We start from the raw sequence: 15655 nt of genomic DNA, 5'->3' as shown, positions 1-15655 counted from the left end.
AAAAAAATGGAAACACCTGAACGAAATTGCAACTTATCAGATTAATATGGTGTCGGACCACCTTTCTCCTTCAGAACAGCCTTGATGCGACGTGGGATGGAGACATAGAGGTCGTGAATGATAGCAAGTGGAATTTTACACCATTACTCGTGCAGGGCATCGGCCAGTTCTGTGAGAGAGGATCTAGATAGAAATCGTCGCCGGAGTCGTGTTTCCAAGACGGACCACAGATGTTCAATTATGCTGAGATCTGGGGATTAGGCGGACCAGGGGAGGTGTTGAACTTCATCCCGATGTTCCTCAAATCACGCTTCAACAACGCCAGCTGTGTGAATGGGTGCATTATCATCCTGGAAGATGGCGTCATTGTCCGGGAACAACATCCGGATCATAGGATGCAACTGGTCTCCTAAAATTGCGACGTAACGTTGTCAGTGATTCGTCCGCTAAGTGTGACCACAGGACCCAATGAAAACCATGATATGGCGGCCAACAGCATCACCGAGCCGCCACTATATTTCACAGTTGGGCGGAGACACTGCAGATCATAAGCTTCTTTGGGCGTTCTCAACACACAAACACAGCCCGTGGTTGGGAATAGGGTGAAGGATGACTCATCTGACCATATCATACGTTTCCAGTCCTCAACGGTCCAAGTTGCATGGTCGCGGCACCATTTGAGGCGTGCGAAAACGTTATAGTCCCTGATGAGCGTTTTGGCCCGTGCAACACGACCCCGTAAATTCATGTCATGCAATTCGCTGCGGACTGTGATTGTCGAAACAGGGTGGGGAGGTGCAGATTGAGTTCCTCCGTCACTTGCTCCCAGTGGCGCGACGGTTCTGCGTGACAATGCGCTTTAATACCTGGCGTGACCTGTCAATCATCATTTTCTTCCGCCCACTCTCCCGCTTCCCCGATGTGGTTTTCCCTTGTGTTGTGTAGGCCATCATCACCTTCGACATTGTCCCACGCGACACATCTAACACAGTAGCCACTGCCGTCACACTCACTCCACATAACCGCGCACCAACAATTTGCCTTCTGAAAATCTGAGAGGTCTCCCATTTTACACTACCTCCGTCTGCTGCAGCCACTGGACACTGCTGTTCCACTGCGCCTGACGTAGCATGGAGACCGACCTAACACTCCACCACCAGCGGTCCGGCGCTGCGGGCGCCACGACACCACTGCCAACCCATACATCTGACGTGTTGCCAACTACAGGTGTTTCCATTTTTCTGATCACCATCTGTATGTATGTATAACGTAGTTTGAAAATGTAACGAAATGAATTGGAATTCTATTTAAAATTTCCTCCAAAGTATTTCTATATATGAAGTTTCGTTTGTACACATGATATATATTCGTATAATACTTCTTTTGTAAACTTGCTTAAATCAACTTTGAATGTGGAATATGTTACTTCTGCATATATATAGATAACAGCGATGTATTCGCTGTCAGAGGCCCGTACAAATATTGCTTTTCATAGACATAATGATGCGTTTCATATGTGTTGATTAGGTTTGGATTTTACTTTATATCCAATGCTTCGAATGCAATTGCATTGAAAAATGTTTAATCTCTTGTCATTATACAGCATTGAAAAATGTTTAATCTCTTCTCATATCTCTGTATTTTTAAATTGATTATTATAGAAAAGAAGTGTTTGAATTGAAAGACTGGCAGTTGGCAGTGACGTGTAATTTAAGTTCTACTTTTCCTAATTGACATTGTTAACTTTCGTGACTTAATTGAAAGAAGTATCTTTAAAAATCAATAGGTTTTCAATCTCTTGTTGAGGAATGTTTTTGGCATATCTTTGATTCAAAATTAATTAAAATGTTATGAAGTAATGTATGATGATGCGTTTTGTTTCTATTTACTTCACGTGCAAAGCGGAACATCACAAATAACAAGCCATTAATGTATTTCAAAGGTTAAAATATTGTATTATCCATGTTTTGACCTATACAAAATTAATTATTTACTATTTCGTGCATATGCACCTAGCTAACTGAAGTAGCCAAACAGATACAGCTAAATTCTACAATGTTACAGTGAAAACCTGGAAAAATAGGTCCTGAGTAATGACAATTCCTTTACTGTGAATCTTGTGATTCAACACTACCTTTATAAGTGATACATCAGCTATTCCAAATAATTTAGTATTTGTAAGTTAGATAGTTGGATAGCAAACTGCATTCAATTTCTACTTTGCATTGCTATTTCTTCGAGATCCATCTTAATATTGTTCTTCCATCTATGCCAAGATCTTCGTAATGGTCGTTTTCCGATTGGTCTTTCAGTTAAGATTTTGAAAGAATTTTACTTTATTCCATCCTGGTTACATGACCTACCTACCTGAGCCTCCTAGATTTGATGACCCTAATAATGTTTAGTAAACCGTATAAATTATGGAGTTCCTTGTTATAAAGTTTCCACTATTTCCCATTCGTGTTCCTCTTGGGTACGAATATTTGTCTCATTATCTTGTTCTCAAATATTTTCAGTCTATGTTTTTCCCTCAAAGTAAGTGACCATGTTTCGCAACCCTAAAGAACAACGGGCATTATTATCTTTTTATATATTTCTTATATTCTTGAAGTAATACTAAAAATCGATGACATGCATTAGCTACGTTACCTAAGAAGACGACTTTTCATTATGGATCCACGCCCTCTCTTTTTTGGTGCGAGCGAAAACTGGTTCGATTCCCAGTGGGGACACTAGTTCAAAAAATGCTTTTTCAGGCCAGCTACCCTGAGTAAGATTAACCTGTGTTTTCCTCATTTAAACCAGGCAAATGCCGGGAGGTACCTAACATACATGTCCCAGGCATCTTTGCCAATCCTTGTTTCCTTCCCTTTCCTCGGATACAATGATCTCCGAGGGACGTCAGCCTTCATACTTGACGGGTTAACGTAGATGCCTAAACCCCAGTAATCCAAACTTTGATCCTAATCATTATGACTCTATATAAGAGAGGGTATAGTGGAACAGAGGTAGAGATCTTATCTCCGGGGTTATGTTCTATCTCCAGTGAAGTAAGTTTGTGGTAAACATTGTCCTCTTTCTGACTTTCTTTCAGAGTACGCCCCTTTTCTCTGGCAATGGCATTCTACCAAAACTTCCATCATCATTCGTTTGTCCTAATCATCGTTCGCTTTAGCCTAGAGGGTATAAATCGTGGGACGTTAAACTGAAAGATTATACTTCATAGACGAAAGTACATCAGAGGCGCTCGGATATGGGTGGGGGAAAGTCCAACGGATATGAACCTCCTAGGAAAAACTTCGTAATTGAGAATGCATTTATACACTTCTTAATAAAACTTCACTTGTTTAGCAGGGAAATGACTGAAGATTTACACTTTACCTGTATTATATCTTTTCTGATAAAATAATAATAATATAGTTTTATAATAGTTATTGTTTCTTTCGGCTGTACACTAACACCTGTTTAGAATTGTATAAAAATAGTGATTTGTATTATTTGAGCTTGCATCTAAACTTTGAACCCTTCCCCCCCCCAAAAAAAAAGTCTACATCTGCATTTGCACGATTCTACTGAGGGAGAGCTTAAAATTAAACTAAATCTGAATATTATTTTTTTATCTATAATGTTCCCGAAAGATGTGAGTAAAAATAATTTGAAATATGCCACAGATTTTTTATGGCTCTACAAAGTATGTCCTATATTGGATATTGTTAATAATTTGTATCGTACTCAAACATGTTGTTTATGTGTTTAGTATGTGCTCCATTTGAAAACAATAGCACTGTTAAATAGCAGGTTGACATTTTTGTTGATTGTGTTTCCATACTAGTGATACACGTGGTGCTAACAGTGACGAAGAAAAGTATTTTCTAATATTCACGCACATACTACTACAAAATAACAGTGAAAGTTTTAAAGGATTAAAAATGTGGAACGAAACCAGGCTAATCACAAGGAAAGAACGCCGTACAAAAAGCATTGCATTTTCTCGTCTGTCCCATTTGGGTGATTTTTGGATATGTTGTAGCTGAGGACCTCTCGAGAAATTGTTTATATGGGATCAACTTCCTATAACAAATTCTGTGCACTTCAGAGGTCATAAAATGTCACACTGGTTCAAACTTACGAGGAAACGATCTTAAGTGTAAACAACCGATTTGGCTGGGGTCCGGATATGTGTTACGGGAGACCAAAGTAGGAGACACGTATTTTGGCGTTTGGGCCATACGCAGAAATTTCAGAAATATGGGGCCCTAAAGTGGTTCTACATGCTATAACTAGGAAGAGAATGGCGTTACTTGTACACAACTGATTTGACTGGGGACCGGATATGTGTTACGGGAGACCAATGTAGGAGACACGTATTTTGGCGTTTGGGCACATACGCACAAATTTCCGAAATACGGGGCTCCAAATTAGCCCTACATGCTATAACTAGGAATAGAATGACGCTACTTTAAAAAAAAACGATTAGGCTGGGGTCGGGATATGTGTTACGGGAGACCAAAGTAGGAGACACGTATTTTGGTGTTTGAGCCCACACGCAGAAATTTCCGAAATACAGGGCTCCAAAGTGGCCCTACATGCTATAACTAGGAAGAGAATGACGTTACTTGTACACAACCGATTTGACTGGGGTACGAATATGTGTTACGGGTGACCAAAATAGGAGACACGTATTTTGGCGTTTGGGTCCATACGCAGAAATTTCCGAATTACGGGGCCCCAAAGTGGCCCTACATGCTATAACTAGGAAGCGAATGACGTTACTTGTACACAACCGATTTGGCTGGGGTCCGGATGTGTGTTACGGGAAGGCAAGGTAGGAGACAAGTAATTTGGCGCTTGGGCCCATAAGCAGAAATTTCCGAAATATGGGGCCGCAAAGTGGCCCTACATGCCATAACTATTAAGAGAATGACGTTACTGGTACAGAATGTTGGCCTGGGTTGGAATATGTTATAATATATCCAAAGGTATGAGACTTGTGTTTGTTGTTAAGTCCCACAAAAAGGAATGTCGAATGTACAGGTTCCGATATTGGTAGATTTTCAATAAGGCAATGATGTTGGCGTATGTGGTACCCATGCAATTCTGAACAGATGTTCAGCTGGAACGAGCCGTCGAGGGGGATTTGCTGACCACGAGGGTGTCAACGGAGCGAAAGAATGTTCGCGTTTGTCGCTTGTATTTCTATGGCTAGGATGAGTGGATGCCGGGCGGTACACTTTTGTGCAAGAGAGTGAACATTAATATTTAATCGATAATGCGTGTGCTGTCAGGATACTGGGCACAGTGGCAGAAGTAAAGTTTGCCGCCCTGTCAGGTTTTGTCGCAAGATAAACTACATGTCTTCAACTTGGGCTTATAATAGCCATATCCGGATCCCACCCAAATCGGTTGTATAAAAGTAACGTGATTCGCTTCCTAGTTATGGCATGTAGGGCCACTTTGGGGCCCCGTATTTCCGAAATTTCTGCGTATGAGCCCAAACGCCAAAATACGTGTCTCCTACTTTGGTCTTCCGTAACACATATCCGGACTCCAGCCAAATTGGTTGTGTACAAGTAACATCATTCTCTTCCTAGTTATAGCATGTAGGGCCACTTTGGGGCCCCGTATTTCGGTAATTTTTGTGTATGGGCCCAAACACCAAAATACGTATCTCCTATTTTAGTCTTCCGTAACACATATCCTGACCCAAGCCAAAACGGTTGTTTACACTTAAGACCGTTTCGTCGTTAGCATACAAGAAATAGTTATCTATATAGTAGGCTACGGCAAATCAGGATAGTCAACGTAACGGTGTGACGTCTGGAGGGCACAGGGTTGCTCATAGGGAGTTGATCCAAGATAAACGATTGACCGGGGGTCCTCAACTTCAACATATCCAAAAAAAATCACCCAAATCGGACAGACGAGGAAATGCAATGCTTTTTGTACGGTGTCCTTTGCGAACAAATGAACCTAACAACAAATTAACAAGTCACAAATTAGATGCTGAAATCTTCTGCAAAACTTAGTAGAGGTGAATTGAAACAGTCTGCAGAAAAAAATATTGACGCCATATGAAAGAAACCTACAATTGAAACAAGTAAATACCTTAGACAAGAGTCAAACGGTAAACTATGAGCAACGTATACTTAATATGCAGTCAGTGCTTTGCTGAACTTTCTTTCTCTCGTACTGTCTCCTACTTTTGGAAGAACTTAAAGTCCATTTATGTAAACTTAATTAAGTACTAGTTCGTTCCAAGCTTTCAGTATGGCGAATTCCAAAGTAGGAATTGTCCAATGATGTTTTGTAAATGTCAAATATCTCTTTATGAAAGACCAGAGGTTCAAGTAATGTTTCTCGTTGTCTCTCGTTTACTTTTCGTCTCTTTTCTTAGAAACACTATAACTAATAATAGTAATAATACTAATTTGTTGCAACACCCATATTCTTGATTCATGAAGGTGAATTGCGTTGATTGAATTACTGGAATATCGAAGGAAATAAGTTACTTCTGAGTAAATTACTGTTTAACTCATGACACGAGAAATTTCTCGCCTCGATTTTTTTTGTCTTGAAACCAAGACGGGAAATGCCACGTGTCTTGTGGACAACACTATTTACCCAAGTGTTATCTCAAAGCTCTTTTGGTGTTACATAATTCATATGCAAAAATATTCATTGATAAAGTAGTTATCCAAACATAATCCAGAACACTTACCTATGTTTAAAAATGTGGAAGTTAATATACAGTACACTCTAATAATAAATATAGATTGTATATTGCTAGATGATCCTTCCGTGAATATCTTGTGATGCGGAAGGATTCCGGTAGCTTCTAGTTAAAACTAAGAAAAGAAATATCAAGTCACAAATTTTCTACATAGAATTACAAAATGTCAAAAGACTAATTTCGAGACGAAGTTTAGAAATATTTCAGTTCAATGTGTTACGATTATGTCCTTTGGAGTAAGCGAGACTATGATTAAACCAAGTTAATGATTGGAGAATTGGTGGAATCCAAATGTGGGAGGAAACGGAAGTGCCCCGTGAAAATACCCAACACAATGTTGTCCACCACAAACTTACTTGGCCTTCGATCGAACCAGGAAGGGGGCCAGGGTGGCTCAGTGGTAGAGCGTTCACCTCTGGTGCATGGGGTCCCTGGGTCAATCCCTGCTCCCACCAAGTGAACTTTGTGGTGGACAAACACCGTGTGCGTGAGTTTCTTACCACTTTCTTCATTTCGTCATTTCATTCATTTCTCATCATCACCGTCTCCTTTAGTCTAACCGGCATAACCGTTGGACGTAAAACTCAAAAATTTCAGTTATTTTTTCGAACCAGGGACTCAACAGACCAGAGGCAAATTCTATACAACTAAGCCACCGTGCCCCCTCGAGACGAGACGAGACAAGAAAAGGGCAGAGGGGATGATTCTTAAACTGTTGTGCTTTTAATTTTCCTATAAGAAATTAATACACTATGCTTGCTTCTTACTTTATTCGAAGTCGCAAAGGCGGTTCTGCGTTAATGAGTTCCCTCTGTTGCGAGAACAGTTTCAATCCTCCATTACGGGAGTTTCTTTTGAACAATATTGACCCCGTGGATTTTATCTAATTTTGCTCATGATGACGAGGTAAGGCGAGGAACAATTCTTCGAGGATCGAGATAAGAGATGATGTCTAGAAACCTTTAGTATACAGGACGACACAACCTTATTTCCTGCTTCGTCTCGTGGGTGATGTTGAAGAAAAACCTACGGGCACGATATGGTCCATCACAACCTCGCGTTGAGATAGAAAAAAGGATCCATGTCACCAGAAGTAAACGCTCTAAAGAACTATTTCGTTTAAACTGCCAACTGCGATGGTTGGTAGTAACGGCAGAGACTACATCATATGTTGAAAACAGGGGATATTTCACTAAAACAGTTTGGTCACTCAAAGTAGTGACGGCATTACTGAGGTCGATAACTATTAGCTGCCGACTGCTCAGGAATCAGGCAAACAGTCAACCGCAATGGTCCCGTAAGTGAACTTCAGTGAAATATAGCAAATTTGTCTTCTACATCAATGGGATTCTAAACAGCATTACTAAATTTTCTGGCTAATACCAGATTTAATCCACAATTAAATTGTCACTTTAAACTCTAAAGAAATTTCTAAACATATCTTCATCACTCTTTAAGTGTTTTTACCAGTAGTGCCAATACTCTTCACTTTCCATAAATTGAACCTGTATTCATTTCCAATCGCAATGCGATTTTCTTCTTCTTCCTACTTCTCAGTCAGAAACATTGCAAATTTGCTTAAACCCATCACAACTTCCACTGCACTAAATATTGTAATTTCTACTAGATATTTTCAGCAATATAGTGGCCGCGCCAGTAGGCACTTTCAGCATGTAGTATGTTAACACAGACCCACCGTACCCGGAGATAAATTTCATGCTGTGCGGCCCCAGGACCAAAGATGTTTACTACCTCTCTCCCTAAAACAACAGTTCAACACAATGGAAAATAATAAATAAAAAGGATTTTATGCCTACTTTAGCTTCAATTCTTTTGTATAAAGTAATAACAACCATACCAATGTTAAAAATGCTCATGCAAAAGAGTAAATTAAATCTTTGAGTTTAACATCCCACGACTATATATATTAGGCTAAGGGAGACTGATGATTTAAGCAAGTGAATGAAGATAGAAGAATTTGTTAATTGAGAAAGTGGGTGGAAATGGGAGTTCCCCAAGAAAATCCAGGAACACGATGTTGTCCACCACCAGGCCCGTATCCAGGGGGTCTAGAGGGCCGGCCCTCCCTAAATTTTTAACTGCCTCCTCTAAATTTGTCACAGTAGGCTTGCAAATGAACTATAATATGGTGATGAACTATATTTCTTGATCGCCCCCCCCCTAACTTTCACCGGTCCCCCCTACATTTCCGGGCTGGCTACGGGCCTGTCCACCACAAACTTACTTTCCGAAGATCGAACATGATACCCCACGCACCTAGGTAAGCGCTCTACCGTTGAGCCACCGTGCCCACCCCCCGTCCAGAAATTCTTATGCTCGGATGAATTTGTAATCACACTTATAATACTAATTTGAAGACGTGGAAGAAAATACGACTAATTTTAAACAGAAACGTCCATGAAGTAAGTGTGTAAATGATCTTAAAGTTGGAATGTTTGGAGGATCGCTTTAACCAATGTCAAAAATGGCTAGACTTACTAGATACGTTTCTAATTGTGCCTTTTATGCTAATTTGAAGATGCTGATTGCAATGAAACTATTTTTAAAGATACACATCCAGAAGGTGGCAAAGAAAGTGATCTCGAATTTGGACTACAAATGAATATAAATATTTTAACTTCGAGGTAATTTTTCTCGATTAATATGTTTAATGGTAGTCCCATTAGATTCAACGCCCTCAAATTACTACAAAAACCGTAATTAGAAATTTATCCGAGGGTGGACACTTTTTACTAGTGGATCATAATTAGCCCTTTAATAAATTCTGGAATGGTAATAGTGTGTTGCGAAGAGAACATGTACAAGAGAAATGCGCGTAAGTGCGGAATCGCACTAGCAGAACAGCATTAGGTATTCATTTGTACAGCACAGTCCACATTAAATGCAACCTTAAAATTCCACTTAACTTCAACCATCAATGATCGAATCCAATAGAATTGATTATTACTTTTAGAATGTTCAATCTGACTTTATTATTATTATTATTATTATTATTATTATTATTATTATTATTATTATTATTATTATTATTATTATTATTATTATTATTATTATTATTATTATTCAACTTTTTCATGTCTTTCGTCTTGCTTACCTTTGCATCCAATGTAAGCCCTTAAGAACGTTGCACCTATAAGCACGGAACTAACTGTCCCTTAGTAAAAGAATAAGAAACAAGTATGGTACTTAAGTGTTTTGTTGGAGAAAAAGAAGCAGACGCAGAAGAGTTTAATAATTTCTCTCTCTGCAGTTGTGAAACTAAAATTGAATTGTACACAAAACCGATATTCTCGTATTAGTTTGTGTGAAAACTGTGTTTGCGTTTCGTCAACCATTCATTCTCTTGTTTCTTCCCACTCCTCTGTTCCTTAAGCACAAATGATACAGAAACGTTGAGTGAAAGGCTTCTAAATCGAGACATTCGTAACCACTTTGCAAGGAGACTGCTGGTGGTTCTCCAATTGCTGCAAACACTTGTCGACAATAGAACAAATAGGAGTGAAGTAGGTGATTTTCCATTTTAGGAAAGAGAAGTTCAATGAAATATGTGTAGGTAACGTATTGCAATTATAAAGGTAACTAAGCACCTCGGACAAAAAATTAGTCATACCTGCGGGAGAGCAAGGCTGCGTCGGCAAACAGGTACAGATGGCATATTGGTCGAATCACATGGCCAAACGTGCCTACACTGCCTCGAGGCGATCAGAGGGCATTACTGTGGAGTGACACAGAACCGATCGAAGTGGTATGTGTGCGGCGAGATGGCGAAGAGCGCGCACGTGACGGAGTGGCAAAAAGAGGCAATCGTGTTTGGCCGTGCCCATGGCCACACAGTGATGGAAGTTTCCCGATTTGTTGATGTTCGTAGCGGACTGTTCAACGTGTCTACAAGCATGGTGTAACACTCGTGGCCTTGGAACACGGCGCCAGAACTGTGGTCGGAAAAAGATCCTCACAGATCGGGCCCGAAGACGGTTGCCAGACTTGTGAATCGAAATCACTTCCAAACCCGCCAGCAATTACTGCAATCCGTGAATGCAGGCCCAGTCTAATCTGTCAACGAGAGAACATTGCGATGGGAACTCCATGCAATGAACATATGGAATCTGATACCTCGCAAAAGGCCACTGCTTACACATACACATAAAGTTGCTCGTCTCCAGTGGCCCAATAATCATCAAACATGAACAGTAGTAGACTGGCACTGTGTCATATGGTCTGACGAATTATGCCTGTATTCGAATGACGCCCGGCGTCGTGTCCACCGACAGCCACATGAGGCATTTCACCCGCAGTGTGTGGAAGGTCAGGTGCAGGCCGGGGGTGGGTCTGTCATGTTTTGGGGGTGTTTTTCGTACAATGGGTTTGGCCCACTCTTTGAGGTGTCCATGAACATGAACCAGCACATTTATTTGAACACCTTGGACGAGCAGGTGTTGCCCTTCAGTCACTTTCTTCGCGATGACTTTGCTATAGACACCTCATTTTTGAAGACGACAACAGCAGGGTTCACAGAGCTGGACCTATATGTGACTGGTTTGAGGAACACTCAGCTACAATACCACATCTCAAATGCCCCGCAAAATCACCGGACCTCAACCCAATTGAGCATCTGTGGGACCAGTTGCAACATGGGGTGAAACGTCGATATCAGCATCCCTGACGTTTGGTGGAATTGCGTGATCTTATCCTCCATGTGTGGGTTCAACTGGATGTGACGGCCTTGCAGACACTTGTGGGCTCCCTTCTCGACCGCATCCAGGCGGTTATTCAGGCCAGGGGAGGCGCTACACGATATTAACGTAAGTACCAAGGGGTGACTAATTTTTTGTCCGGTGTGCTTATGAAATTTCTGTCGCTTTTCCACCCCATCTTTGATCATCGATATGCCACCTCAGATAAACCTAAAAGATCAAAAATAGTCCCCATCAGCATCGAAGACCGTTTAGAAGGCCAAGGATTCCATCGCGGAAGAAATTGGTGGGCAGTGAAGCGAAGAAGTTATTAAGTGCATTTTGCACCTCTACTTGGAATTTGAACTGTCGTCCTCTAAGGTGACTCTCGAAGGAATGGACCAGGTGATATTTGGATGATGTAATGTCCAGGGTGTATGGCGGAAACAATAGTGTTTCCCATTCAAAGCGCAGAAGTGTTCCGCGTCATACTAGCCACGTGGGGCTTAGCGTTGTCCTGTAACAGGAGGACCTCTTTGCGATTCAGAAGTGCTGTCTCCAAAGTTCTGAGTTTTTTTCTTGAACACGGCTCAACTGCCGACAGTGTATCTTTGCATTGATGCTCTGACCAGCTGTTAGCACTTTCCGATGTACCATGCTGCTAGCAGTCCACCAAACATACACGATAACCTTCTTCTTGTACAATACTGATCTTGGCTGGTTTGGAACCGGTTCATGGGATGCTAACCAATGATGACGGCAATTCCACGGTCCATGCTCCACGGTCTTCCGCTAATCCCTTAGTCTTTACGCGCGGTTTCCCTATTTTGCTATCATCCAATTGTAGTCTTCTTCGCCATATCACTCTCTTTTCTGCCACCATATTCTCTAGCATATGCCTCTCGAGTTCCTTCTTACTCAATGTCTCAACCAATTTCACTTCCTCTTCTTAATAATAAGTTCTTATCTCCACCACCATTTCTAAGACACTCTCATTCGTTTTCTACTCCACCCAACTAATTCTCTCCATTCTTGTCCACACCCACATTTCGAAATCTTCTTGTAGTTTTTCATCATTTTTGCGTAATGTCCATGTTTCTTACCCATGCAGCAAAATACTCCACAAGAAGCATTTGATAAGTCTTTTCTCAGTTATTGATTCAAGGTCGCACAAAATAGTTTTTTCTTTCTCCTAAGCTTCTTTCGCCATTGCTATTCTTGCTTTCATTACACGTGCACACTTCATACCATCTCAAATAGCATTGCCCAACTATCGAAAACTAATCACCTACTCTATTTTATCCCCTCTTACTTCTATATTTGATACCGACTCCTTCGTTCCAATCACCATTGCTTTTGTCTTTCTAACATTCATGTTCATCCCATATTTTTCACAGCCCTTCCTCAAGTTTTCTAATATCTTATTTATTTTTACTTCAGATTCTACAAAAAGCGCCATTTATTTATGCAAACTATACAGCATTCTATAGTTAAACATAAAGTAAAGTCTAAGAGCTAATCGTAATTTTGACGTACTGTGTGCTGGGTATTGTAGTAACGTATGCAAACTTATTGGATCGAAATCCGGACGTCGACATACACAATTTACATCCACACATAGGTCATGTAATAATAACCATGTTAGCATGGGGGCAATTTAACATGCAATCTCATAACGAATTTCACTATTTAATTTTAGGTAGAGCAATAATTTGTAAAGATGGTAATGTCTTAATTGGATAAATAAAACATGAGATATCAGGTTAGTAAATTACCCAAAACTGGTACTGTAGGCTTATGACAAATTCAATAATAACTGTCATTTTAAATTGGAAGTTAGGTTTTGACTTGAATGAAAATTGGAAATGAAGTTGAACAATAGAAGTGTGTTATCGATTCGTAACCAGCATGTACTCATCAAGATTTTGATCAGAGAAGAATTAAGAGGTCTAGCTTTCCTCTGTGATGGTCACTTCAAAACTCACTTGAGTTAACTACTCTTTTTTCACCTACCTTTTCTTCCTAGTTTTTAATAGCGTCATTTCTTCCGTTTACAATTACATTTTCAACAATTTACTCATGACTCGAAGTAGGAAGTGTTTGTTATTGACTTGGCAATTTGCTTCTTAACATAAGTTAAATTTCCTATTAAAAGAATGTTTTATCTAGACATAGTTTTGAGTTGTTACGAAACTTCCTTAATTGCTCTACACATGTGAACGACCTAACAGCGCCAGAGTGGGAATTGAGTTTTTATTTCCATTTAAAATATGAAAATTTACAATGTATTAATATCAAAGGATAGGTTATGACAAGGGCCATTTTCTGCCTATCAATGGATTGTTATGAAAGTTGATACCTGTAATCTACACCATATTCCGCGTCTAAGGTCGTTTAGATTATGTAGAGATCATTTCCGGTTGTTTCTGTAGAGCGTCCGGAAGTTACCCCTGACTCCAAATTTCGAAAAGTCGAGGTCGGTGTGTGATAAACAGATTTGCGTGGAAAAGGGCAGTATGACGGGAAAACTCGTATTATTCCACTGATAAAAACACAAAATAACCAAATAGCAAGAACATAGGTTTATTTGTTACATTATAAGATCAATTTGTTTAGGAAAAAGTGTGTTCAGTGAACCTGCATTTTGACATCAATATTCGTTTTCCGAGGTGTATTAGCAATAGAGCGGACACTCAGAACAACACCAGACCTATGCCAAACTGTAGTTTGATATATCTAATTGAACATACTGGAAACTCAGGATGTTCTGGAAATCCGCTATATATTTAAAAAAAGAAACTTTGCACTTTAAGTCGCATGTATGATATTAATCCACAGCGAAGCAAAAATAGTCAACTGTGCAAAAAATAAACTATCAAAGGAAAATATGTGAAGACATCTTATGTGAAGACAGCCATGCAAATATGTGAAGACAGCCATGCAAATCTGACGTTTCGAAGTTTGGAGTCAGTGGTAGCTTCCGGACGCTGTACAGGGACAACCGGAAATGATCTCAACACAATCTAAACGACCTTTGACGCGGAATATGGTGTAGATTACAGGTATTAACTTTCATAACAATCCATTGATGGGCAGATAATGTCCATTGTCATGACCCATTTTTAATAAAATATAATTTGCCCTTTACCAATTAACTTCAGTCATATTACAGTAGTTTCGATAATGTCATATTTATGAGCTTGCTGGTGGTGCACAAATACTGATCAGCTTCACCTTAATAGGAGATGTGGTTGTCATTAAGGATCAGTTTTTACGAGTTATAGGAAAACCGTTTATCTGCATTTTGTCGATTTCTACTCGAGCTGTATCGCATTCGCCTGTATTATTTTATGCAAGTCAATTAGTCTATTGAAGGTGTGTTCAGTTTCTGGGGCATCTTTGATCCGTTAAATACTAATGATATTGTAGAGTTTATATTCCAGTGACTTGAAGAAGATATTTTGCCATTGAAAATTGCGACTGCACAATCATCTTAAGATCAGTCTAGCATTATAATTAGTAATTAGATATCTGTGCTTTCACCATCTATGGTCACTTTAAACGTTACGTAAAAGGAATTACGAATCTCGGCGATTACGCTTCAATGAGATTTGGGAGAAAGATAGGAATGGAAGCATTCTGAGACCATTATGTTAGGAACTATCCTGGCAAATGTTTGAAGTGAAAGAGGAAAACCAAGGAAAATCTCAATGAGGATGACTGGCTTGATAAAGCTTCTACAATTTTTCGACGGAGTGTTCTCTTCGGGAATTTAACTCTGATCACGGACACATACACGCTGTTTATTTTATAATTGTTGATTCAAATTTCTAATATTGTAAGAAGAACATATTTGCTTGAATAGTAGAATTATTTTATTGTAGTATTCCAAACCTGGACACTCCCTTGGGAGGTATACCTTCCAAATTGGAATAATTCTTCGATAGGCGCTTTTATTCCTTCCTTCGGTAGAAAGTTCCGAACCAGAACAAAAGTCATTTTTATTTCAAGCCTGTTCAACGTATCAGTACTGACTACTGATGCTTAGGAAACTAATGCGCATTTTAGATTCAAATATTATACATTACATATATATATAGGGTGTTTGAAAAGAACAGCGACAACGTCTGGGAGGTGATTCCTGACACTAAGATAAGATAAAAAGTCTAGACTAACTTGGGTGCACAAATACTTCCTTTCGGAGTTATAGGCAGCCGAAAACATGAAGAAA

Source organism: Thermobia domestica, chromosome 2, assembly GCF_964235325.1.
Source record: "Thermobia domestica chromosome 2, izTheDome1.hap1.1, whole genome shotgun sequence".
In the NCBI taxonomy this organism is placed as follows: domain Eukaryota; kingdom Metazoa; phylum Arthropoda; class Insecta; order Zygentoma; family Lepismatidae; genus Thermobia; species Thermobia domestica.
This window is presented reverse-complemented; position numbering follows the sequence as displayed.